This window comes from Nelumbo lutea, chromosome 4, assembly GCF_056320005.1.
Source record: "Nelumbo lutea isolate HS-2025 chromosome 4, American lotus-T2T, whole genome shotgun sequence".
NCBI classification, from domain to species: domain Eukaryota; kingdom Viridiplantae; phylum Streptophyta; class Magnoliopsida; order Proteales; family Nelumbonaceae; genus Nelumbo; species Nelumbo lutea.
The window spans coordinates 7,973,713-7,998,658 of NC_142687.1; the positions used below are offsets into that span (position 1 = coordinate 7,973,713).

The 24,946-nt window shown below is 43.1% G+C and overlaps 1 protein-coding gene and 1 long non-coding RNA gene across 7 annotated transcripts in view; one reads left to right on the top strand and one right to left on the bottom strand.

Annotated features, from left to right (window-relative positions):
• Positions 1-1,880: 1,880 nt before the first annotated feature.
• LOC148853709 (uncharacterized) lies at positions 1,881-3,865 on the bottom strand. The gene is made up of 2 exons (XR_016112476.1): positions 2,618-3,865; positions 1,881-2,414 (listed from the first exon to the last, which is right to left on the bottom strand). It is a non-coding gene; the product is annotated as an uncharacterized LOC148853709 (long non-coding RNA).
• A 15,417-nt stretch (positions 3,866-19,282) lies between these two features.
• Positions 19,283-24,946, top strand: part of LOC148853710 (uncharacterized) — a 33,121-nt gene continuing 27,457 nt past the window's right edge. For 2 of the 6 annotated variants that reach the window (XM_088983765.1, XM_088983769.1), the window contains exon 1: positions 19,774-19,915. The gene's annotated coding sequence lies outside the window, so the exon portion shown is untranslated. Of the gene's footprint in view, positions 19,650-19,773; positions 19,985-24,946 lie in introns of those variants that run through there. The other 4 variants (XM_088983764.1, XM_088983768.1, XM_088983766.1 and 1 more) reach the window with 4 other exon arrangements.

Sequence of the window (24,946 nt, forward strand, 5' to 3'; positions counted from 1 at the left end):
CTCGGGATACACTTCGCCGAACTGACCTTGTAACAGCTCGGGTTATACTTCGCCAAACTAACCTTGTAACATCTCGGGTTACACTTCGCCGAACTGACCTTGTAACAGCTCGGGTTATACTTCGCCAAACTAACCTTGTAACAGCTCGGGATACACTTCGCCGAACTGACCCACCTTGTATCAGCTCGGGATACACTTCGCCGAACTAACCCACCTTGTAACAGTTCGGGTTATACTTCGCCAAACTAACCTTGTAACAGCTCAGGATACACTTCGCCGAACTGACTTACCTTGTAACAGCTCGAGATACACTTCGCCGAACTGACCCACCTTGTAACAGCTCAGGATACACTTCGCCGAACTGACATGCCCTATAGATACCTCCGAGCTCAAGATCGCCTCGCTCAGCACTTCGCATCACTTGGCACCAAAACCAAACAAGTCATACCACGCCTGACACTAAGGAAGTTCGTGCCCAAGGGCGCCGCACCTGACTGACTTTGGATCTGACGTTTGGCGGCAGCACCCTAAACGGCCACCTGCCACTGCCACTAACACCGCCATATCCAGTTAGATGACGGTTCTGTCTCAGCAGAAAGGATGACGGCCGAATTGACAAGCACAAGGGTAATCATACTTGACCTAACAAGGGCCCCGGGACAAGTGCACGAAGTGACTATAAGAGCCCCATGCCCCCCGACAACAGAGGTATGCAAACTTTGCGCTATCTGATATTACCTTGCCTTTGAAGGATTCTAACTTGAGCTTCGGAGCCTCTACACCGAGTTTCCCCCGGAGCTTCTCCATCTCCGTTTTAGATTCCTTGCTACCCCGTTCGAAAGCAAGGCAACAGAAAGCTAAGACCGACCGGATCGCGCTCCATCAATTTATAATTTAATGGTTTGGGATTGAATACGATAAAACATGACTTGAGCTCGATTCTAATCAGCTTCAAATTGAACTTGCGGGGTGACGACCCCTGCTTTGCACGGGTTAATGAGTGTAGAAAAACAATTCTTTTTTCATGCTTTGGATTGGAGGGGCTGCGAATTAGTTGAAATAAATTAATGACAATGGCCATGAGAATTTAAAGAGACAAACATCAAATATAAAATATTTATATATATATATATGTATATATATATATATATATAAATTAATATAAATAAAATATATTAAATTTTATTTTGTATATTTTTTAGCATAAAATATAATATATAAAAATATTTGTTTATTATTTTAAATATAATTATAGATATTTTATATGTTAAGATCTACAAATACTATAATATATATATAATTACATTAAGATTTTAATTGAACCAGATGTGTTCTATCTTAAAATCCATAAAAACACATCATTCACATCAAATGATAAAATTGGTGCAACGTAACCCGGAGACAAGAATAGTTCATCTCCAAGTCGGTTTTATGGAAAAAAAAAAAAAACTTTATATGAAAAAACAGACTAACAATCAGCCAATACGAAATTTTCAATGTCTAGAAAAAGCGAAGGCTCATCATACATGCCATCAAATATAAAGGCATCGACATTTATTGTCCAAGTACTTATAACAAATAAACAAATAAAAAACATTTCACTGTTTACAGATGCAATCAATTAAAGAGAAATGAAGGGTCGTTGAAACGAGTCAAATGACACTGTCAGCACTCATCCGTTTGATGTTGCAATCGAATAAAAAAGTAACGGAGGCTCATTGAAAGGACACCATCAGTTGTCTGACGTCCCGAGCCTCGAGCCTCAGCCTTGAGCCTCCTATATTGTCACTTGTGAGAAATGAAATATTTTTCATTTGCAATTCTCCACCAATCACTAACAACTGTCATATTAATTTTAAATTTCGATTAAATTCCGCACATTTAACAAATAACAAAGATTTTTTATTTTAAATCCCCATTCCATGAAGAAGAATTTTTTATCTGCCAAATTGGTCGACTTCCAACCATGAATATAATTCATTCCAATTCTATAAAAATCATAAAACAATTAATTTAAAAAACAAAAAAAAATAAAAAAAAGAAAGAAATCATGTTGGGTCGTTCAATTTACAGTTGGCTATTTACCCAGTTCCTCTGTAGTCTGTTGGCTACAGCTGGAGGAATCCGTGACTCCGTGGAAGGAGTCTGGCCGTCTAATCCCTTTGAGTCTTTGACGGTCATCATTAATACCCTCTATCATCCACACTACTACCTAAAAGCCATGCCGTTGATCAAGCACATCGAGACAACCATGGCTATCGCAATTGCACCATCTCTTCCTCTATGTTCCGATATTTCGTCAGCTCCACATCGAACACCTCAACCATTCATTCTTCTCTCTCTCACCATTGACTGGACCCACCTAGGCAAATCAATCCCTTCTTCCCTAAACGATACCTGATTCGGGGCCTTCCCTGTCAACAGCTCCAGTAACAATACACCGAAGCTATACATCAATACATGTTCGAAATGCCACTTTTTTTCATTTTAATACAAATTAAAAATGAGAAGAGGAATTTCCTTTGCTGTAACAGCTCGAGCTTCCATACCGTTCACCAGAGATAAGCGAGAGAAAGAGAAGGATTCCGGCTTAAAAAAAAAAAGAAAAAAATCGTACCATGCAGAAGAGCAAATAAACTTCCGGCGGCATGTAATCGTAGACAAGTAGCTTCTCGTCCTTTGTTTAGTAAAAAGCCCTTAGAGGAACCACAACTCCATCTGCATCTCGAATTCATTCTTTTGAACCACTGCATCCTCGAGTTTCTTCAGTACCACGGTCGTCCCTTCCTTTAGAACCGCTTTATATGAAGTACCGACACTTTCTTTCCCCAAAACCACCATAGAAACTCTCAGCAGATCTTCCAGATCGAAATTATAAGCCCCACCCTCGAAAAACACCAACTTATTTCTCTCGGCTTCCGCCACTCCACCTGCCATATCGTCCTTTGAAGGAGAGGTTCCCACCTCTGTAACCACCGACTGCGACCCATCATGATGCACAACTTCGCAATCACTGAGACGTGGTAGTCATGGGGAAGAGAGAGAGGGTTTCATGGGGAAGAAATAGAGAGGGGGAGTTGATGGGAGAAGCCTTGAGAGAGAGAGAGAGAGAGAGAGAGAGTGCATTAGAGAAGGGAGAAATACAAAGGGAGTTGAGAGAGGGGCCAGAGAAGTGGAGAGAATTTGAGAGCGTAGGATGATGGCTTTCTCGGCAAACTTCTCCTCGGAAGAGGTGAACGAAAAACGATGGGAGGGGCTGGTGAAGGTGAAGGTTAAGAAGTGCCGGGCAGTAACCTCTGAGGGTGCGGAATGGTTGGGAGCATGTAGAGGGCCATTGGCTGTCAAACATCAGGATGCCAGTGCTAGTCCGCCTGTAGCAGTCATGGGGAAGAGATAAGAGAGGGGGAGTCGAAGGGAGGACATGACAGAGAGAGAGAGAGAGGGATTCATGGGGAAGAGATGGTGGGAGGGGGAGTTGAAAGCAGGAACCAGAGAGAGGAGATGGCTTGCTTGGCAAGCTTGAACACCAGAACAAAGAAAGAGGGGGCAGAGAAAGATAGAAGAGAGAAAAAGTGAAGGTATTTGCACCCTGTAGTAGTCATGGGGAAGAGATAAGAGAGGGGAGTCGAAGGGAGTACATGAGAGAGAGAGGGGGATTCATGGGGAAGAGATAAGAGGGTGGGGGAGTTGAAAGCAGGAACCAGAGAGCGGAGATGGCTTGCTTGGCAAGCTTGAACACCAGAACAAATAGGGGGCAGAGAAAGATAAAGAGAGAAAAAGTGAAGGTATTCGCACGTTTAGATTAGTGTCACGATGGGTTGCTCTTACGTGGGGCATTCGCACGAGTAGATTCCATTTGATGCACGGAGAGACCATCCCAATCATATTATATATATATATATATATATATTTGGATCTCAATGTAAGTTACATTAGTTATTTGAATCCAAACTTGACTACTAAACAAGTTCGGCTAAAAAACTTGTGAGCATAGCTTAAATGTTTATAGGATATACATGTGTTGTAAAAATATATCATATATTTATAAAATATAAAAATATATTCATCTTCAAACTTTCGAGTTAAACTATGACTCACCAGATACTTAATCGAATCACATTCAAACAAATAAAAGAATTGAATTCGAGCTTGAATCTAATAATATTTTAATTGGAAAAATTTTTTAAAAATCTTTATAATTTAGTAAATTGACTAGATCTATTCCTATTTACTATTGTTTATATATTGTCTTAAAGTATTCTTAAGTTTTCTAGCAATTGATTACCTATATACCCATACTGTTATCATCCGTTGATATTTTTCAAAATCCTTACACATGTGACACCAAGTGACATATAAAATTATTTTAAAACTCAGTATTACCCTCAGTATAAGTTGGGTAATAATCACCACCGCCCATGAGAGGGATGACCCTCAAGCTCATGCCCATCATCGTGATCTTTCACACTAGTGTCTTGGGTATATCTTCGTTGTTGCTTTTGTCTCTACATTTTAGTCACTATTACGGTCTCCATAGTGGTGCCGAAAGATTTCGGTGCTGTTGTTATTGAAAGATCAGTCACTTTTATGATCAAAACCACCGAGTGTCTCGGATCTCGACAATTGTTGAGAACATAGGCTCAAAGAAGATTTGAAGGTTTCTCGTTCCAAAGAGAGAGATGTGAGAGAGTGAGTACTGAGGACCAGTGAGAGAGTTAGCCTAGTGGGAAAATGATCCAAGATAGAAACAAACCAATAGTAGCAATTCAATTAGAGCTCCTTCAATCTACGATCCTTCCATCCCTCTTCGTCATCTCTACCCCTAGTTCATCACCATCACCATCCTTGTTGCTGCAAGTGACATTTTCTCCCTTATCTCTTTGCCACCTCTCGTCTCCATATCTCTTGTTCTCTCTCTCTCTCTCTCTCTCTCTCTCTCTCTCTCTCACACACACACACACACACTTCCCCTATTTCATCACCCATGGTTTTTGAACTGCAATTGATTTAGACGGTTGGACCATTCGGTCCATGAACCATCCAAGCAATCGGTTCTATTTTACACCAAATCCAATCCCTGGCAAAAAAACCATTGAATCGGTCAATAAATTGTTGACCCTTTCAACAGTTTTAGGTCATTTTTTAATTTTATGTTTTCTTTTTATTTATTTTGTCAAAATGGACCATCTATTCATATTTGACGGTTGAACCATCGACTCAAAAATCGATGCCCATAATGGTTTCGATTTCAAGTCGTTTTTTAAAATATTGTCATCGCCGCCATTGCAAATTTGGTAACAACCTCTCTCACTCACTCTCCCACCATCTCTCTCTCGTCTATTCTTGGGACTCCACGTGGTCTTTTTTATTCACCTTCATCCACCTCGATTGGTTCTCTTCCGCCTACCACCAATACCCATTTCCCTTTGGACCCATCCCTACCATCCATAGTCTCTCCATGGTCTTAATATTCGTCATCATCTTCTTCAAGCTTCCGTTCTTCGTAAAAACCGGGATTCGAGACATCATTGTTTCACCAGTTCCACCCTTGAAGAATCGTCGTATAAAACCCCAATAAGAACCAAAGGAAGATTGATAAAAAAATGCTTCCCTTGATCTATTAAGAACTTTCACATCTCCTCTTCCTGGAAAATGAGTTGGTCATCAATTAAATTTTATTTTTAAAAATAAAAAAATAATGGAGGATAAATTTGATATTTTGCTTTTGTCGATATTTAATGATGATGAAATTGTCTAAAAACTTAGGGATACTTTAAGATAATTAGTAATTGAGATTTTTTCTTCATATTAATTACTTTAATTTTATATGCATTATAGTTAAGATAATAATTTAATAATTAATAAAAGTAACAATATAATTAAAAATAAACGTAAATGCTTGTTGTAAATGTGCATGCTCATTGCACATGGAAATTTTAAATTATAATAACACTTCTTCTTATTATTATTATTATTATCATCATCATCATCATTATTATTATTATTATTATTATTATTATTATTATTATTATTATTATTATTGTTGTTGTTGTTGTTGTTGTTGTTGTTGTTGTTGTTGTTGTTGTTATTAACTTTTGTATTCCATTTTTTCATGATACAAAAAAAAATTATTTTAACAATTATGTTTATTTAATATGATGAATATAGAACATTAGAAATGTTTCCAAATGGTTTTGACAAAATTATGCAATTTTCATTTTGTGTGTTCTATCTATTTTTTTTTTAATATTTATTATTCAATTATGACATAATGAGTTTCTTTGAAAAGTTGGACCATTGACCCACCATCTAAATAAGAAAATAGCTTTATTTTTGAAATAGTTTTAAGTTACATATTTCATCTACATTATATAAATAATTTATATTTATCATACTCAAATTTTGTTTGACATAATTAATATATAACTTTTTATATATTCTTTTGATTACCTGTACTTTTTTATTTTTTTAAATTTACTATATAGCTATCATATCATTGATTAATACATTTTGCCCAACTAACCCACCACTCAAAAAGAAAAATAGTTTGATTTTTATGTTGACATTAAATTTTGTATTACATTTCCATCATTGATAAACTTATTTATTATGTATAATACTTATTTTTGTTCAATATAATGAATGCATAATATTAGAGAATTTATTATTTGAGTATGGCATCATTTCCTTTCCAGGATGATTTTAAATTTGACATTTCATTTTCAACATTAATAAGAATACTTTTAAATTTCATACATTTTTTGTTTAGTATAATGAATATACAATATTAGAGATATGCCTAGTTCTTTTTATTTTTATTTATATTATATATTTTATTTATTTTATTATTTTATTATGATATTATTTATTAACCCATTTGACCCCACATGGTAGGATTGCTTACCCACCATCGAGAGGGAAGGAAATGGTTTTGTTTTTAAATTCACTTTTTAAAATATTGATTTTTATACTAACAAAATTAATGTCATGGATTTAATTAGTATAATTGAATGATGTAAAAAATATATCTTAAATATAGGATTTAATGAGAGAATATACCTTAGATATGATATTTAATGAGTGAAAATAGGAAAATAGTTTTATTTTTAATTAGTTTTACATTTTACATTACATTTCCATCATTAATAAAATCATTTATTATTTATCATGCTTATTCTTGTTTAATATGCAAAATATTGATGTTAAAAGTGTTCCCATTTTTGTTTAAATTTCTATATTTTTTTTGCATTTTATCTATTTTAAAATTTTATTATTTAATTGTGACAACATGGATTGTCCCAGTTGAGCCAAAGTGATTTGATTTCTTATCAGCACCTATATGAAAACACTTTTTTTAAGGTATATTTTAAAGTATAAGTTTTTGTGTTATTGAAATTATAAATTTATTATATATGAATTTAATTAGTATAATTTAATGATGATAATAAACAATAAATGCTCTAAATATAGGATTCAATGAAAGTGAATGCAAGTTAATGACTTAAATTTTAGATTTAATGAGAGGGAATTGAATGCATTGAATATTTTAAAATTACCCATTTTCAAGTTATTTAATATCAATAACCAATTACCCTATTTGTCCTCTTTTTTTAAAAAAAAATAAATTTAAACATAGAGGAATAAATTTCATCCTCAAAAAATTTCAAATATATTATTAAAGCTATTCGTTCTTTTTAAAACAGTACAAATATATAAACAATAAAAATAAAATTAATTAATGGATAAATTTCTTAAACTATTTTTATGGTTTAGCTAATTAACTAAGTGTACTCTTACAATTTGAAAATTGACTAACACTATCATTATTGTTTCAGACAATTGACTAACTCTACCTCAGTGTCGCTGGTGTCTGTTAACAAAATGACAGAAAAAAACTATTTTACCTTTTATTCTTCTTCAAATTTACATGAAGTCGGTGATTTCAACACTTACATCCCTGTGATTTTTGCACCTAAAAACCCCTTTCATAAGATCGGATTCTTTCTACTATATAATCTATTGTTTGGCTTAGAGAATCATCGGGAGGGGTGCCCACCGCTGCTGTTTTTCGTTCAAAGGAAGTAAGGGATGAATGAGAGAGAATGATTGCGGCCATTGTTGTTTTGGCCGAAGACTGCTCGACGAGGCGATGAGCCCTTCATTCTCTCTCCCTCTTGGCATAACCGTCGCAGGTGACGACAGCCACCGACAAAGGGCTCCCTCCCTCTCTTTTTCTCCTTTTCTCTTCATCCCTTCGTTCTCTCTCCCCCATTCACCCTCATCCCTGTTTCATCATCGCCGTTGTAGCAAGTTGCAGCAACGGCATACCCCTCCACGCACTTGGATACGGATGAGTGCTCTGTTCGCTACTTGATGGCAGCCCCTCCCCGCACCAGCTTCATACTCAAATCAAATGGGTTTGGTACGCGGCTTCTTTCTGCTCTGTTGCAACTTTCGTCTGAAACCTGTATGCAAACTGAATTGATGAAGACCAATCCTTTTCGTCATTTGAGAATCTGAGAACCATTGATGAAGATTTTCGAGTGGCAGATTATGGTACATACAATGAAGACGAAGGGGAAGGTTTTAAACTGAAGCACCAACGACGATGCAACAACTACGAAGATTGGTTTTCTTGGTCCGACTTCTCTCCCCTCCGCGCACAAGCTTCTCTCCGCTCCGCTACAACTTTCGACTTCTCTCCCCTCCACGGACTAGTTTTAAAGTGGGTTTGGTATGCGGCTTCTCTCCCCTCCATGCACCGGCTTCTCTCCGCTCTGCTGCAACTTTCGTCTGAAACCTGTCTGCAAACTGAATTGATGAAGACCAACCCTTTTCGCCATTTGAGATTCCGAGAACAATTGATGAAGATTTTCGAGTGGTGTATTCTAGTACATACAATGAAGACGAAGGGGAAGGTTTTAACACCGACTACGATGCAACAACTACGAAGATTGGTTTTCTTGGTTCGACTTCACCAACAACTACAATGGTTCTCTTTGATGCTCTCGACAATCTAGGCTCCGTCGAATATGAAAAGATGCAGAATCTTGGTCACTCCGATGACTCTAAGCAAGAGCAGAGCAAGATTGAAGCTATTATTCACCGGTGATAATCGGTATAATTGGAGCAGTGGCATAGATGAATGATCGGTATACGATGAAGGAAGATTTGGCCCGACCTCTCTATTACGTGACACGTGGCAGAAACAAACAGTTCGGCAAAAGGGGCCAAGCTTAGGCGGGAACAAGGGGACACGAGCGGACTGAATTCCCTACCGGGGGCCCGAACTCACCCTTTGTAACAGCTCGGGATACACTTCGTCGAACTGACCCACCTTGTAATAGCTCGGGATACACTTCGCCGAACTAACCTTGTAACAGCTCGGGTTATACTTCGCCGAACTGACCCTTGTAACAGCTCGGAATACACTTCGCCGAACTGACCCCTTGTAACAGTTCGAGATACACTTCGCCGAACTGACCCACCTTGTAACAGCTCGGAATACACTTCGCCGAACTGGCCTGCCCTATAGATACCTCCGAGCTCAAGACCGCCTCGCTCAGCACTTCGCATCACTTGGCACCAAAACCAAACAAGTCGTACCACGCCTGACACCAAGGAAATTCGTGCCCAAGGGCGCCGCGCCTGACTGACTTGGGATCTGACGTTTGGCGGCAGCACCCTAAACGGCCACCTGCCACCGCCACTGACACCGCCATCTCCAGTTAGATGACGGTTAGGCAGTGACGGTTCTGTCTCAGCAGAAAGGACGACAACCGAATTGACAAGCACAAGGGTAATCATACCTGACCTAACAAGGGCCCCGGGACGAGTGCACGAAGTGATTATAAGAGCCCCCTGCCCCCCGACAACAGAGGTATGCAAACTTTGCGCTATCTGGTATTACCTTGCTTTTGAAGGATTCTAACTTGAGCTTCGTAGCCTTTACACCGGGTTCCCCCCGGAACTTCCCCATCTCCGTTTCAGGTTCCCTGCTACCCCGTTCGGAAATAAGGCAGCGGGGAGCTAAGACCGGCCGGATCGCGCTCCATCAATTGGCGTCGTCTGTGGGAACGCTTCAAAAAGCCTCCCTCCAAACTTCGATAACCCCTTTTCTTCAAAAAAAAAAAAACCCAACACTCATGGCCTCCTCCAGCAACACCGGACGTGGCACGGAGACAAACGCCACCGGGGAGCAACTTCAAATCCCCGTAGTGTGCGTTGGACAGTTCACCATCCCCCTTTCGGCGGAGGGGATCCCTAGCTTGAACGCGCCACAAGCACTAGCACCCGTAAACCCTCCTACCACAAACATCCCCTTTCCTCTCCCCATTGAGAGAACCTTCATTGAACCGACTGTCGTCCCCCTGGCAGCTAGCCAAAACCGGTTGGAGGACCTGATGCAGTGCATGCGGGCAATGCAAGCCCAAATGCAACAGTTCCAGCAGCACCAGCTTCACCAGCACCAAGTACTGCACAACATCTCCCAGTATCACTATCAACAGCAGTTCCCCCAACTGCCACTGAACCAACCACTACTTCCGCCTCACCACCCCGCTCCGAGGCCGGTCAAGGCCTCCCCGCAGGATGGACGCCCCCACCAGGCGAAGGCCTCCCGACCTCAGAACCACCCCAACAGCCAGGCCTCGTCCCCAGGCCGAAGAGAGAAAAATGTCATCCCCGCCTCGCAACCCGCGGGCGGGTCGGGAACCTCGCCCGCGAGGTCGGCACCCCGGCGCTCCAAGCCTGAGCTCCCGCTCACCGAAAACCGATTCAGCGCCCTGGCGGCAGACTACCAGCATTCCGGGCCCATCGAGCTTGGTAACACGGAGGCCAACAACGCCAGTACAAGGCCCGCTCAACGGTGAAGGCGTTGGCGAAGTCGCCGAACCGCCACCCGTGCCTTATCGGAATTCAGAGGCAAAGACATGAGCTCGAACAAGGTAGGGGTTGCCCCGTTTCTCTCGGTTCCTTCCCCCCTCGCATCGGAACTCCTGGCGGTCCCCTTACCTAGAGACTTCAAGCTCCCACCTCTGGACAAGTACGACGGGTCCTTCGACCCCAACGACCGCGTTGACGCCTTTCAGTCCCAAATGCACATCGCCAGGGCCAGCGAATCATGCATGTGCGTGGCCTTTACCACCACCCTCAGGGGGGGTAGCCCGCACTTGGTGCCCCATAACAGAAGAGAGCTTCTTCGGAGTAGTCCAAAGAGAAGGAGAATCCATTCGGGGCTACATCAAGCGATTCAATGAAGCATGCTTGTAGATACCGCGGTTGGACCCCGCAGTGCAGCTCGCGGTGGCCAAAAGAGGGATGACGCACAAAGAATTCAAATGGCACATGGTGGCCAACCAGCCCGCAACCGTGGCCAAATTTCTCAAACTCGCGGATAAGTTCATGAGGACAGAGGAAGAAATCAACCAACGAACCAAAGGTGGGAACGAGAAAAGAAAGAGAGAAGGCAAGCTCTCCAACCCGGTGAATAGAAAAAACCCGACCCGGGAACCGAAGCCGAACCAGTCATTCCGGGCCCCCCTAGCAGTTCGGACGGACTACACGCCGTTAAACACGAGGCAGACGGAGATCTTAATGACGATCAAAGACGCCCAGTACGTTAAGTGGCCACCTCGCCTAAAGGGAAATCCGAACGAGAGAAATAAGAATTTGTATTGTAGTTTCCATAGAGACCATGGTCATAGCATCGAACAGTGTAATAACCTCTGGGACGAGATAGAGGGACTCATCCGTCACGGATACTTGAGAAACTTTGTACAGCACAACAATAACAATAAATCAGGTTGGCAAGGGGAGCACGAAAAAGATGCCCCCGAGCCTAGCAACAGACTTGCCGAACCGTTGCAGAAGCAGCCTCCGGAAGAGAGGCCAGTTCGGGGAACCATCCATGTAATAGTGGGAGGTGCGGTGGTAGCGGGGTGTACCTCGGCAGTAGCCCGGACTTCAGTTCGCGAAGCGGCCCTCAAAGAACGGAACCCCCCAAAGAGACCAAAGATCGAAGAACCAATCTTCTTCACGGAGAACGATGCGCGAGGGGTCCACTACCCCCATGATGACGACCTTGTCATTAAACTAAGAATCAGCGACTTCGAGGTCAGGCGCGTACTCGTAGATTCGGGCAGCTCAGCGAACATCCTCTTCAAATCAGCATTTGACCAGCTGCAGTTACAGAGGAGCGAGCTGAAGCCCGCGAGCACTCCCCTGGTGGGTTTCAGCGAAGAGGAATTCAGGCCCCTCGGAAAAGTAACAGTCCCGGTGGAAGTCGGCACATGGCCTTGTGCCGTCAGACTCAACCATGACTCCCTGGTAGTCGCTACCCCCTCCCCGTACAATGCCATAATAGGGCGGCCGATCACGCATATCCTACGGGCGGCGGTCTCCACCTACTATTTGGCCATGAAGTTCCCTATGGACTTCGGTGTAGGGGTAGCGCGGGGCGACCAACTCGAGTTCCGCAAGTGTTATGTGTCTGCCCTGAAGGGAAAAACCAAGGCGGCCGACGACCTCGAACTGGAGCGGCCTGCGGAGCAAGGTGAGGAACGAGCTTCGCCCACAGAGGAAACTGTCGCAATCCCGACCTCAGCTACGGACCCAGCTCGCACGTTAAGCATCAGAGCTTCCATCGAGGATCCTCTACGAACCCAACTGGTGAGTTTTTTACTTCAAATTTTAGATATTTTTGCCTGGTCCGCAACCGACATGCCCAGCATTAGCCCCGGACTGATAACTCACAAACTTAATACTGACCCTGTAGTCAAACCCGTTAGACAGAAGAAACGCAACTTAGCCCCAGAACGCTGGAGAGCGGTCGACGAGGAGGTCGAGAAGCTCATCGCAACAAACTTCATAAGGGAAGTCCACTACCCGAGCTGGGTGGCCAACCCGGTGTTGGTAAAAAAGGCAAGCGGCAAGTGGTGCATGTGCGTCGACTATACCGACCTGAACCGAGCTTGCACAAAAGATTGCTTCCCCCTCCCCAGAATTGACCGCCTAGTTGACGCGTCCTCGGGAAACGAGTTGCTAAGCTTCCTGGACGCCTACTCGGGCTACAACCAAGTTAGGATGGACCCATCCGATGAGGAAAAAACCAGCTTCATAACTGAGTTCGGCGTGTATTGCTACAAAGTCATGCCCTTCGGACTAAAAAATGCCGGAGCGACTTTCCAAAGACTTGTAAATAGGCTATTTCGGTCCCTGATTGGTACGAAAATAGAGTGCTATGTAGACGACATGGTCGTCAAGACTAAGTTTTCACAAGAATTAATACAAGACTTAGATTCTGTTTTCCAAATCCTGCGTCAGTTTAACATGAAGTTGAACCCCAACAAGTGTGTCTTCGGTGTCACCTCGGGCAAGTTCCTAGGCTACATTGTCAATCGGCGCGGTATTGAGGCCAACCCAGACAAAATAAAAGCCATTCTAGATATGAGACCACCTCGGAAAGTAAAAGAAGTTCAGAGGCTAAACGACCGCATAGCCGCTCTAAGCCGCTTCATGTCCAAATCAGCAGACCGCTGCCTACCTTTCTTCAAAGCAATCAAAGGCAAAGGGTTCGAGTGGACCCAGGACTGCCAGCTCGCGTTTGACGAGCTAAAAGGTTACCTCGCTAGTGTGCCCACCTTAGCTCGGCCCGAGTAGGGTGAGGTCTTAGAACTGTACCTCTCGGCAAGCGACGAGGTGGTCAGTTCGGTACTAATAAAAGAAATAGATCGGGTCCAGCGACCCATCTATTATGTTAGTAAAATTTTGCAGGGAGCTGAGACAAGGTATCCGCAGATAGAAAAGCTAGCATACGCACTGGTGACAACAGCTCGAAAACTCCGCCCATACTTCCAGGCTCACACCGTCATCGTCCTAACTGACAAACCTCTGAGACAAGTTTTACTCAAACCTGAGGTTTCCGGTCGACTGACGAAATGGGCCATCAAACTCAGCGAATACGACCTCCAGTACAAGCCAAGAACTGCTATCAAGGCCCAAGCTTTGGCAGATTTTATCGCCGAGTGCACTTTCAGCCACGAAGCCGTACAGGTCGAGCCCGAGGTCCCCAGTTCGGCCGAACCCGGAGCTCCCAAGCCAATAGGTCCCCAGTTTGGGCAGCCAAATACGTCATAATAGACGAACGGTTATACCGACGGTCCTACACGCTCCCCTACTTGCGTTGCCTGCGACCTGCCGAAGCCGAGTTCGTACTCCGCGACACTCATGAAGGACTATGCGGCGGACACTTGGGGGCAGAGCACTCGCCCAAAAAGCACTTCGACAATCATACTACTGGCCAATGATGAAGGCAGAAGCTGTCGAGCTCATCAGAAAATGCGACAAGTGTCAGAAGAACGCCAATATCCACCATCAACCTGCCTCTGACCTCAAATACCTCGCCAGCCCATGGCCCTTTGCACAATGGGGCATCGACCTCCTGAGGCCATTCCCACCAGCAACAGGTGGAAGAAAATTCCTAGTCGTCGCAGTAGATTACTTTACGAAGTGGATAGAAGTCGAACCTCTGGCAACTGTTACGGCCCGAAACATACAGACCTTCTTTTGGAAGAACATAGTATGTCGCTTCGGGTTACCTCGCGTACTAATTTCCGACAACAGCAAGCAGTTCGATGATATCAAGTTCCAAGAGTGGTGTCGTAACATGGGGATTCGACAAAACTTCACATCAGTCGCGCACCAGTAGGCAAATGGTCAGACGGAAGTAATGAACAGACCATCCTGCGCGGACTGAAAGCACGTCTGGATCGAGCTAAGGGATTGTGGGCCGAAGAGCTACCAAGTGTCTTATGGGCTCACCGAACTACCAAAAAAGCAGCCACGGGAGAAACCCCCTTCAACCTCACCTACGGCACTGAAGTAGTGATCCCGGTGGAAATCGATATACCAACATTGCGATTAGAAACATACGACGATCAGACGAACGGAGACGAGTTACGTACCAACCTTGATCTACTGGACGAGGTAAGGGACCTCGCGCACATTCGAACAGCGGCATACCAGCAGCAGGTAGCTCGCTACTACAATAGCAAAGTAAAGCAACGAAGCTTCCGAGTCGGCGACCTGGTCCTTCGTAAGATTATGGTGCCCGAACCCGGCATGAGCAAGTTTGGACCTAATTGGGAAGGGCCCTATAAATTAAAAAGAGCGCTCGGGGGCGCATACGAACTCGAAACCTTGGAAGGCAAACGGTCAGACGGAATCAGGCCCTATGTGCCACGAGGCAAGCCAAAAGGAACTTCGGCGTAGACAAACAAAGAAGAGCATATTATCAGCTCGGCAAAAAATCAGTTCGCGGCATAAAAGACCGTGAAAATTTAATAACCCGGACAATTGCAGACAAAGAAACAGTCCGGGGAAGATGAGCAAGGGGAAAAAGACATACTCCATTGCAAGAAACAGTACATTGGCAAAAAAAAAAAATTTACATGCTCGGAGCCACTTCTTCGCCATCGGAAGGCACTTCAACAACACCCGAAGGCCCTGCCTCTCCTTTAGAGTCCGGCTCGCCATCGGCAGCAATGGCCATCTCCTGAGTTATACGCGAAGTGGATATGGCACTTACATCGAGGTCGGGGTACGTATTCTGGATCATCCACCGACTCAACTTGAACCCCCTCCTGTAAGAGTCCACCATCAGATCGTCAAAACGCGGAGAGGCAATGTAGTCTTCAACTGCCTTCTTCTTGGCGTCTTCAATGCCTTGGGAAAAAATATGTGTTCTCTCCCTGATGTCCTCTTGAAGATATTCGACTTGATGCTGCAAATCCAACTTCAAGTCCGCCATATGCTTGACAACTACCCCCATGGCCTCGGCGTCACACTGAGACCTCGCCTGCCTGGCCATCGCGACGCGAGAAGCCTCTTCAGCAGCGTAAATAGCCGCCTCAGTAGCCCGGGTATTTGCCTCTACAGCACGGAAAGTTTCTTCAGCAGCATGAGCGGCAGCCTCAGCAGCTCGCGCCTGTCGCGAGCTCCTCTCCACTTGGGCCGCCAAGGCATGAATTGAAGAATTCACCTATCAAAAGAAACAAGTGAGCAAATAACAACAGAAGCAACATAATAGAAAAGGGAGACAGAATCTAACTTACCACCATGGCATGTGTTACGGTGCGGCAAGCGACCTGATTCAAGGGAAGATCGGTCTACGCCGCGACCTTCTGAGGGAAAGTAGCGTCCCTACTCTTCTGAAGAGCGTAGTTTGGCGACAACACGCTCCTAAACTCCCCTTGAGCTCCCGAGCCTGAGGTCCCAGTCCGTGTATGAGCAAACCCGGAGTGAGCAGGAGCACTTGAGTATGCAGGAGCGCCCGTATGAGTGGTCTCAACGTAAGGCGCCTTGACAGTTTCGTGCATCGGTGGAGTCACTTCAAGCTCCCTGGGCAGATCCTCCGGCGTATGGTCTGGAACTTGGGGCTCCTCATCCAGGGGCAGCTTGGTACGAGTTCGCTTGGTGACCCGCTTCCTCCTCTTCATACCTTGAAACAAACGCCCCCCACGAGTTCTCTTCGCGTCCATGACACCTGTAGAAACGAGTTCGACATCAGAAAAAACGAAAAGAACAGAGCAAGCAAGAACCGCATAGCTAGAAACCTACCCGAACTCAAGTCGGCTGCAATAAGCTTGGCCTCCGTTAAGTAGTGGTGGCACTTTAAGCCTTGCCGTGCCCATTGCTGGAGGCCCTTCACCGTCTCTTTATCAAGAGTTACGCCTAAATCGGGAGCGGCCTCACCCCACCCGGTCTGAAAGGGCCATCCTTGTGCACTTCGCACACCGAAGTAGTCCCGCTTCCACACCGGGACTTTATTAGGAAGATCGTGCAGAAGCTTAAAACCTTGGCGAGGAGAAAGGTAATACGCCCGTCTCCCCCAGGAAGAGAACCCGTTTGTCTCTTGAGCATCAAGATAGAGGAGAATATTTCTAAGTCCAAGGGGAAGTTCTGTTTGCAAAAAAGGGAAACTGTCCCCACCAGGTTCCGAATAGAGTTCATGGTCGAAGGAATAAAATATGTGTATCCCCCAGGAAAATTGTAAGATAGAAGTATGGATTGAAGCCCCTCAGACGTCATGGTCGAAGGACCGAACCTGTCTAGCATCCGACCTCGGCAGGAGGTAGACGCCAAACTGCCCGAAGCGACTCGACCTACTGGTTCATAGTCCTCAAGTTCCACCTCAGGATCACTAAGGCATTATGGGGACACGGCTCGGTTGGTGGAACCTACGTCGGCCCTACTCAAAGAATCGTCTGAGCTATCAAAGCTAGACATTGGGGAAAAGATGGATTCAAGAAAGTATTCATCGGAAAGTTTGAAGAACAAGCCAAAGAACCGTGAAGACTGTATAACCAGCCTTGACGCGAGCTGGAAAAGACTTGGACGCGAGCTTAAAGGTTGGACGCGAACTCAGTAGACAAACCGACCGGGGTCCCCCACTATTTGTAGCTACAGTAACCAAGAATCGACCGTGTAGACCGAAGACGATCCGATGACCCACGTTTTACCAACCGCACAACCCTTAAGGTCGAGACGTGATTGGCGCACGTCTTTCCGAAAAATGCGAAATGTCAGCGCACGTCTTTTTGAAACCGATGTCGCTTCGACACGCGTTTTTTCCAAAACTGACGCGCCACACGTCTCCCTAACAGTCGCCCGTGCACGTACAGCAGTGGCGCGAATTGGTTTGAAATTTAAAACGCGCGCTGTCACAACCACCAGCGTTTTTGAGTAAGCATGTTTCCAGCATTCTCGGAAACCGAAAGAACCCTAGCAAAAGCATCTCGCGCAGTGAAGGTTCGAAGGACGGGACAAATCCACCTGCTACTTTGCGAAAACTCCCCGCACCATGGCAAGACCCCCGGCGCAAGGAGTGAGGGGCAATTGATGAAGGAAGATTTGGCCCGACCTCTCTATTACGTGACACGTGGCAGAAACAAACAGCTCGGCAAAAGGGGCCAAGCCTAGGCGGGAACAAGGGGATACGAGCGGACTGAACTCCTTATCGGGGGCCTGAACTCACCCTTTGTAACAGCTCGGGATACATTTCGCCGAACTGACCCACCTTGTAACAACTTGGGATACACTTTGTCGAACTGACCTTGTAACACCTCGGGATACACTTCGCCGAATTGACCTTCTAACAGCTCGGGTTATACTTCGCCGAACTGACCTTGTAACAGCTCGGGTTATACTTCGCCGAACTGACCATCGTAACCGTTCGGGATACATTTCGTCGAACTGACCCCTTGTAACAGCTCGGGATACACTTCCCCGAACTGACCCTCCTTGTAACAACTCGGGATACACTTCGCCGAACTGACCCACCTTGTAACAGCTCGGGATACACTTCGCCGAATTGGCCTGCCCTATAGATAACTCCGAGCTCAAGACCGCCTCGCTCAGCACTTCGCATCACTTGGCACCAAAACCAAACAAGTCGTACCACACCTGACATAAGGAAGTTCTTGTCCAAGGGCGTCGCTCCTGACTGACTTGGGATTTGACGTTTGGTGGCAGCACCCTAATTGGCCACCTGCCACCGCCACTGACACCGCCATCTCTAGTTAGATGACGGTTAGGCAGTGACGGTTCTGTCTCAGTAGAAAGGATGACGGCCGAATTGACAAGCACAAGGGTAATCATACCTGACCTGACAAGGGCCCCGGGACGAGTGCACGAAGTGATTATAAGAGCCCCCTGCCCCCCGACAACAGAGGTATGCAAACTTTGCGCTATCTGGTATTACCTTGCTTTTGAAGGATTCTAACTTGAGCTTCGGAGCCTCTACACTGAGTTCCTCCCGAAGCTTCCCCATCTCCGTTTCAAGTTCCCTGCTATCCCGTTCGGAAGCAAGGCAACGAACAGTTAAGACCGGCCGAATCGCGCTCCATCAGTATCTATTTGCATTCACAAATTGATAATGGAGAGAGAGACCTGGAAGAGACAAAGGCGGATGGGGAGGTATTAGAAAAGAGAGAGGGGTCAGGGTACGATGGCAATATTGGGTTTTAAAAAAATGTATAAATCATGTGGGGTCAAATGTGCATTAATTGTGATAGAGTGTTAACAATAGACTAGAATTAGTCGTTAATCAGAAATAGCAAGGATAGTGTTAGTGAATTTTCAATCATAATGGTAATTTAAGAAATTTACCTTTAATGTTCTAAACGATATAGTTATTTTAATAAATTTGCCTATTTTAATCGAACCTATCAAATTATTGGTTCGATTATACCCCTATTTACCACGCGCGTTTTATGTCAATAACCGAATGAACTGTGCGTTTTCATCTCGGCCATTTGCGTCCACGATTCATTTTTTTGAAAGGAATCGGTCATAAACACATCCGCGCCAAAATCCTCTAAATCAATATCGAGTAATTCGACTATCCTTTTACAAATTTATCGTTTCTCGAAGGATTTCGGAGCCCTAACCTACATCACCATTCCTCTCTCTCTTTCTCTCTCCCCGCCCTTCAACCGGCCTAGATTAGGTTTGCTTGAGAAATTTACATCACTATATAGATCAGGCACTGCATAGAAGATCTACAACCGGCGTAGATAGGATCCGAACGCAGACGCCTCTATCGATATGGTGAGGGCAAAACCAAGATCGTGCTCTCCTACTTGTTACAGGTATCCTAAAACGAAGAAAAATAATAAGGAAAGTTTTAGAACTCAACCGTTGGATTAGTTTATAATCTAACGATGGATGTGGTCCAGGTTTTACTTATAAAAGGTTTGTTTTGGGAAAACTTTTATGGTTTATTGTTTAGGAAAAAAAAGAAAAAAAAGAGAGGTTTTGAGAAGAATGTGATAAGTGTAAGAGCAAGTTCTCTTATATTTAATTTTTGTATAGGGAGTAGAGTAGGTAGATGAACAAGTAAGGTTGCAAGGTAAAGGTATTGTATATTATTTCTCATTTTCTTTTATAGTGAAGAACGGTTTCATCCCTCCCATAGGCATAGATGGTGAGGATCGACCACCTAAATCCATTGTTTTGTTGATATTACTTGTTTTCTTTTTGTCTTTGTTTGGATTTCCTTATTAATGTTATTAGATTTTTTGTTTGCTATTTTATTCAATCACTTTATTGGTTTTATCCTGTGAGTGGTGAGTCTAACAAAGTAGAATCAGAGCTCCCAGGTTGGTGTGCATAAGGTGTTTGTAAAATTACTTAAAATATAACAACAAAAGATATACATTCTTAATTACATATTGAGAGGTTTGGTGGTAGAGGAACTTTTCCCTATGATAGAGGAGGGTGGATATCTTGGTTTAACAACGCTTAGAGTGTTGAAAGGAAAGGATGAGAAGTCAAAAAACATGAAAGATACTGAATGGGAGGATATTAAACAAGGTGCGTTATTACGATTTGATTGCTCTTAGTTGATAATATTATGTTTAATGTTATGTAGGAAGGTTTTCCACCAAAGTTGTGGGAGAAATTTGAAAAACTTTATTTGAGAAAAAAATTTAACCACAAAGTTATATCTGAAAGGGCAATTATATGGTTTAAAGATGATATCTGAGAGGGCAATTATACGGTTTAAAGATGAAAATCTTTTGGAACACGTGTTCAATGGTATCTTAGATTAACTAGGAAAAATTGATGTCAAGGTGGAGGAAAAAGATAAAGGTTTTTTTTTTTGTTTCTTACCTCGTTTCTTGATTCATGTTAAAACTTCATGACAACGTTATTATATAGGGAAGGTATAGTGAAGTTGGAGGAAGTTACCACACCTCTTCTATTCAATGAGTTGAACAAAATCTACATATGAAAATTGACAGGATTTTGCAATGGTTATGTAGGGAATTGATTAGAAATGAATTTCTTCTAACAAGGATCTAAAAGTGGCAAGTAGGAATGGCAATTCATGTTATCTTGTAGTGTGAAGGTGGGGGTATTTGAACATATGGATCGACACGAACATGACATAATTAATTAATCATGTTAAATTTTCAAACACGAATATGACTTATTTATTACATGAGTAACACTATTTATGGATCGACATGCACATGACAATTAATGTTATCTTGTAGTGTGAAGGTTGGGGTATTTGAATATATGGATCAACACGGACATGGTATAATTAATTAATCATGTTAAATTTTCAAACACGAATGCAACTTATTTATTACATGAGTAACACAATTTATAATAAAATGACACATATAACTCGAATTAACATGAAATCAACACTATTAACCTGTTTAAATTAAACAATAAATATGCTTAAATTGTAAAATAAACATTTAATCATCCATTATCTAAAAAAATTCATAAAAACTATTCAATGTCATTTTTGTGTGAAGTGGGTTGACTCGAAATTGACATGTTTATTAATCGGGTTAAACGGGTTGACAAAATTTTGAAACGAACACAATTAAAGTCAACCCAAGCCCACTAACTTCGTATTATGTTAGAGTTGTGTTCACATGTCGTGTCAAATATTGCTAGTCTTAGTGGTATGCCTAGATCTAAAGTTAGAAATAAGGGTGAGGTACAATGTTATAGATGCAAAGAGTTTAGTCACATGAAAAGAGATTGTGTTGCATGGAAAATGAGTGATGATGAATTTGGAAGTGTGGCAATTGCATTGGATGACAAGGGAGATGTTCTCACAATCTTTAAGGTCATGCACATTTCTTCTATAGATGAGTGAGCTTTAGATTTCAGATGTTGTATGTTTATTCCAAGGGGAAATATTTTGATATTGTAAGAGTTAGCCGAATAAGGGGTAGATTAGTCTTTTCCATCCACTTTAAGTTATATGCTTATGTGGCAGTTCTAATTAGACTTCTTGTCCCTTACTTAAGTGGGGGCAGTTTAGTCTTTGTACTTAATTAATTCCCTAATCCATATTATGGTCGAATGGCTAAACCAGCAGGACGTTGCTCTCTAAATCTCCTTCCCTGCTCCTCTCTGGTCGTGACCTCATTTTTTTTCTTCTTTATGGGTTGAAAACGGAGAACACAGATTCGACCTAGGTCTGAGAACACTTCAGTCCTTCCTCTGCGTAGAACTTGATTGTTTTTCAAGAAAAACAACTCCAGAAGTAAGTGGATGGTCGACTAAAGATCTCCATCAGAGGTTGGTTACATTTTTTTTGTGCTATTGGTATTTTTGGGTTGAAAGCCTTCAAAATCTGCTTGGACTGATCAGAACCTAGAGAACTAGGTTGTTTGTAGCCTTGGTTCTTGGAAAAAGGTCCAAGAACAAGCTGTGTTTACAGTGGCCGAATGGTGTAAGGGTATATTTGACCCTTTTATGTGGGTCTGTAGTTGTTTTGAAGCCTTTGTTGGTCATAAGTGACCTGAATTGAATGACAGGTTACTGCAGTGGTAGTAGTTGATGTTTTCTTTGGACTTGTATTGCCTTCTGAAAAGGCCAAACAGATCTGTACCATGTATGACAGCTATGGTTGTGTGGTGGTGCTTGTGATGTTCAACCTCTATTGAGCAGCTTCAAGAGGGCTTGTATGTGGTTAGTGAGTTGCTGAATTAATGTTAGTGTGATTTATGGTTTTGTGAAATCAATAGTGGTGTGAACAAGAACAAAAGTTTGTACCTATCAACTGTGTTTGGGGACGGTTATAGTGTCTGGGACATCTGTACGTTTGGGGATTGATTGATTGTGGTTGGTTGTGAACAACGGTGATTGATTGTGACTTGTTGTGAACCTATTATCTGTGTTTGGGGACTGCTGTAGTGTCTGACACATCAAACTCTTGACAACAGTACTTAGTTGGCGGCTGGGAATTAAGATTAGAAGTAGCATTGGAAGGGCATCATGGCAGCAATTGGAGATGGTTGTAGTGATCAGAAACCTAGTGTGGTGATTCCCTTTGACTATCTGGGTGTGTAGATGACTTCAATTAAACTTAGTGGTGAGAACTATGTATCATGGGCCAAGTCAGTGGAAGTTTTTTTCAAGGCAAAGAGGAAAGTGAAGTGTGTGAAGGAAGATAAACCACCAGCTGACTCTTCAGATCATGACATGGTTATGGAATAGTATGAAACCTAAAATAAGTGCCAACTTTATGTTCTTAGATACAACTAAGGACATGGGAACATGCCAAGAAGCTTTATTCTGGGCAAGATAGCTCTACGAGGGTATATCAGCTCTATTAGGAGTATTTTGATCTGCAACAAGGGAGTAAAACCTTAGAAGAGTACTATGCCAACATGAAAAACATCAGAAATGAACTAAATGTCTATCACCCCTAACTCTGGATGTTAAGGTTCAACAACAACAAAGGGAAGAAGATAGTGTTGTCTCCTTGGGTGATGGATTTACTTGTGACATCGTAGGTGTTGGGATGGTGAAAATCAAAATGTTTGATAAACACCTTGGGTGGTGTGGCATATGTCCTAAAGATGTATAAGAATCTAATATCACTTGGCTAGTTGGACTGTAAGAGTTATAAGATCTTTGTTGTAGGTGGAGTCATGAAAATCATATGCGATGGTATGGTCTTGATTAAGGGAGAAAAGTGCATGGGCTTATATATTTCTTTTAGGAATCTGGTGGTTCTTAAGGCCTTAATGAGTTGTTGGAAATGGAGTGTACAAGGAAGTGCGGCCACATGTGTGGTGGGGGATTTTTTTCCAGCTTGTATGGTGTCAAGCAAGGGGATCCACTCTCACCCTTCCTTTTTACCTTACTTGATCATTACTAAGGTCAATAGAGAAGATGCCATTAGGAATTGGAGAATAGGGAGACATCAAATCCCAATTACCCACCTTCAGTTTGCAGATGACCTAATGATCTTTTGTGAAGGAGGTTTTAGCAAGAAGGTAGCAAACCTAAAGGAGCTAATCAAAGGATTTGAAAGGGTTTCTAATCTAAAAATAAGTTTGGAGAAGAGTTGCATAGTGGGTATAAACTTGGAGGTTGGGGAGATTGAGGTTATTGCAGAGTGCCTTGAGTGTTCCATCTCTTCTTGGCCTATGTCTTACTTAGGGCTTCCATTAGGGGCAAATCCTAGGGAGAGCAGATTTTGGACCCCAATGCTAGAAAAGTTCGAGAAGTGATTAGCTTTGTGGAAGAAGAATTATATCTCTTTAAGAGGGAGAATCACCTTAATAAGAGCTACTTTGGTTAACTTACTTATTTACTTTATGTCTGTTTTTAGGATACCAGCTAGGGAAGCCAAGAAGCTGGAGAAGTTGATGAGAGGCTTCTTGTGGGAGTCGGGACAAGAAAAAAAGGGTCTGTTAGGGAAATGATTGTGGCGATGGTCATTGGAAAGTGAGAGGCTGTGGCATGAGGTGGTGGGAAGCATTCCCGGGAGTTTAGAGAATGGATGGGATGTTGGTGTATCAAGGCAGGCTAACCTGGCAACACCTTGGAAGGCCATTTACAACACGCTTTCTCAATTTCTCAATTTTATTAGGTATGAAGTTTGTGTTGGCAATGCTGTTCGCTTTTGGGAGGATATTTGGGTAGGAGACACCCCTTTAAAGGACATGTTCCCTTTGTTATTTTTTGTTTCTTTGTTTAAAAAGGAGGTGGTCTTAAAATTTGTCTCATCATTGGGAACACCCTTGGCTCCTAATTGGGATTTTGGATTTCGTAGGGGACCAAGGGATGATGAAATTGAATCTCTCTCTGACTTGCTATGTTGCCTTAATCAGGTTTGCTTGGATCTCTCTAGGCCAGATAAAAGGGTGTGGGCTCCTAGACCCAAAGTAACCTTTACTTGTGCTTCTTATTTCAAGTCCATCTCTCAGCCTTACGCTCAACAACCCTTTCCGTCAAAGGAAATTTGGTGTAGGCTAGTTCCCCCAAGGACTATGGCATTTTGCTGGGAAGTATTCTATTGGAAAGTAAACACTCTAGATAACCTACAAAAGAGAAGACCTTTCCTCTATATTTCTCCCAATTGGTGTATCCTCTACAAATCTCATGGGGAGGATTGTTACCA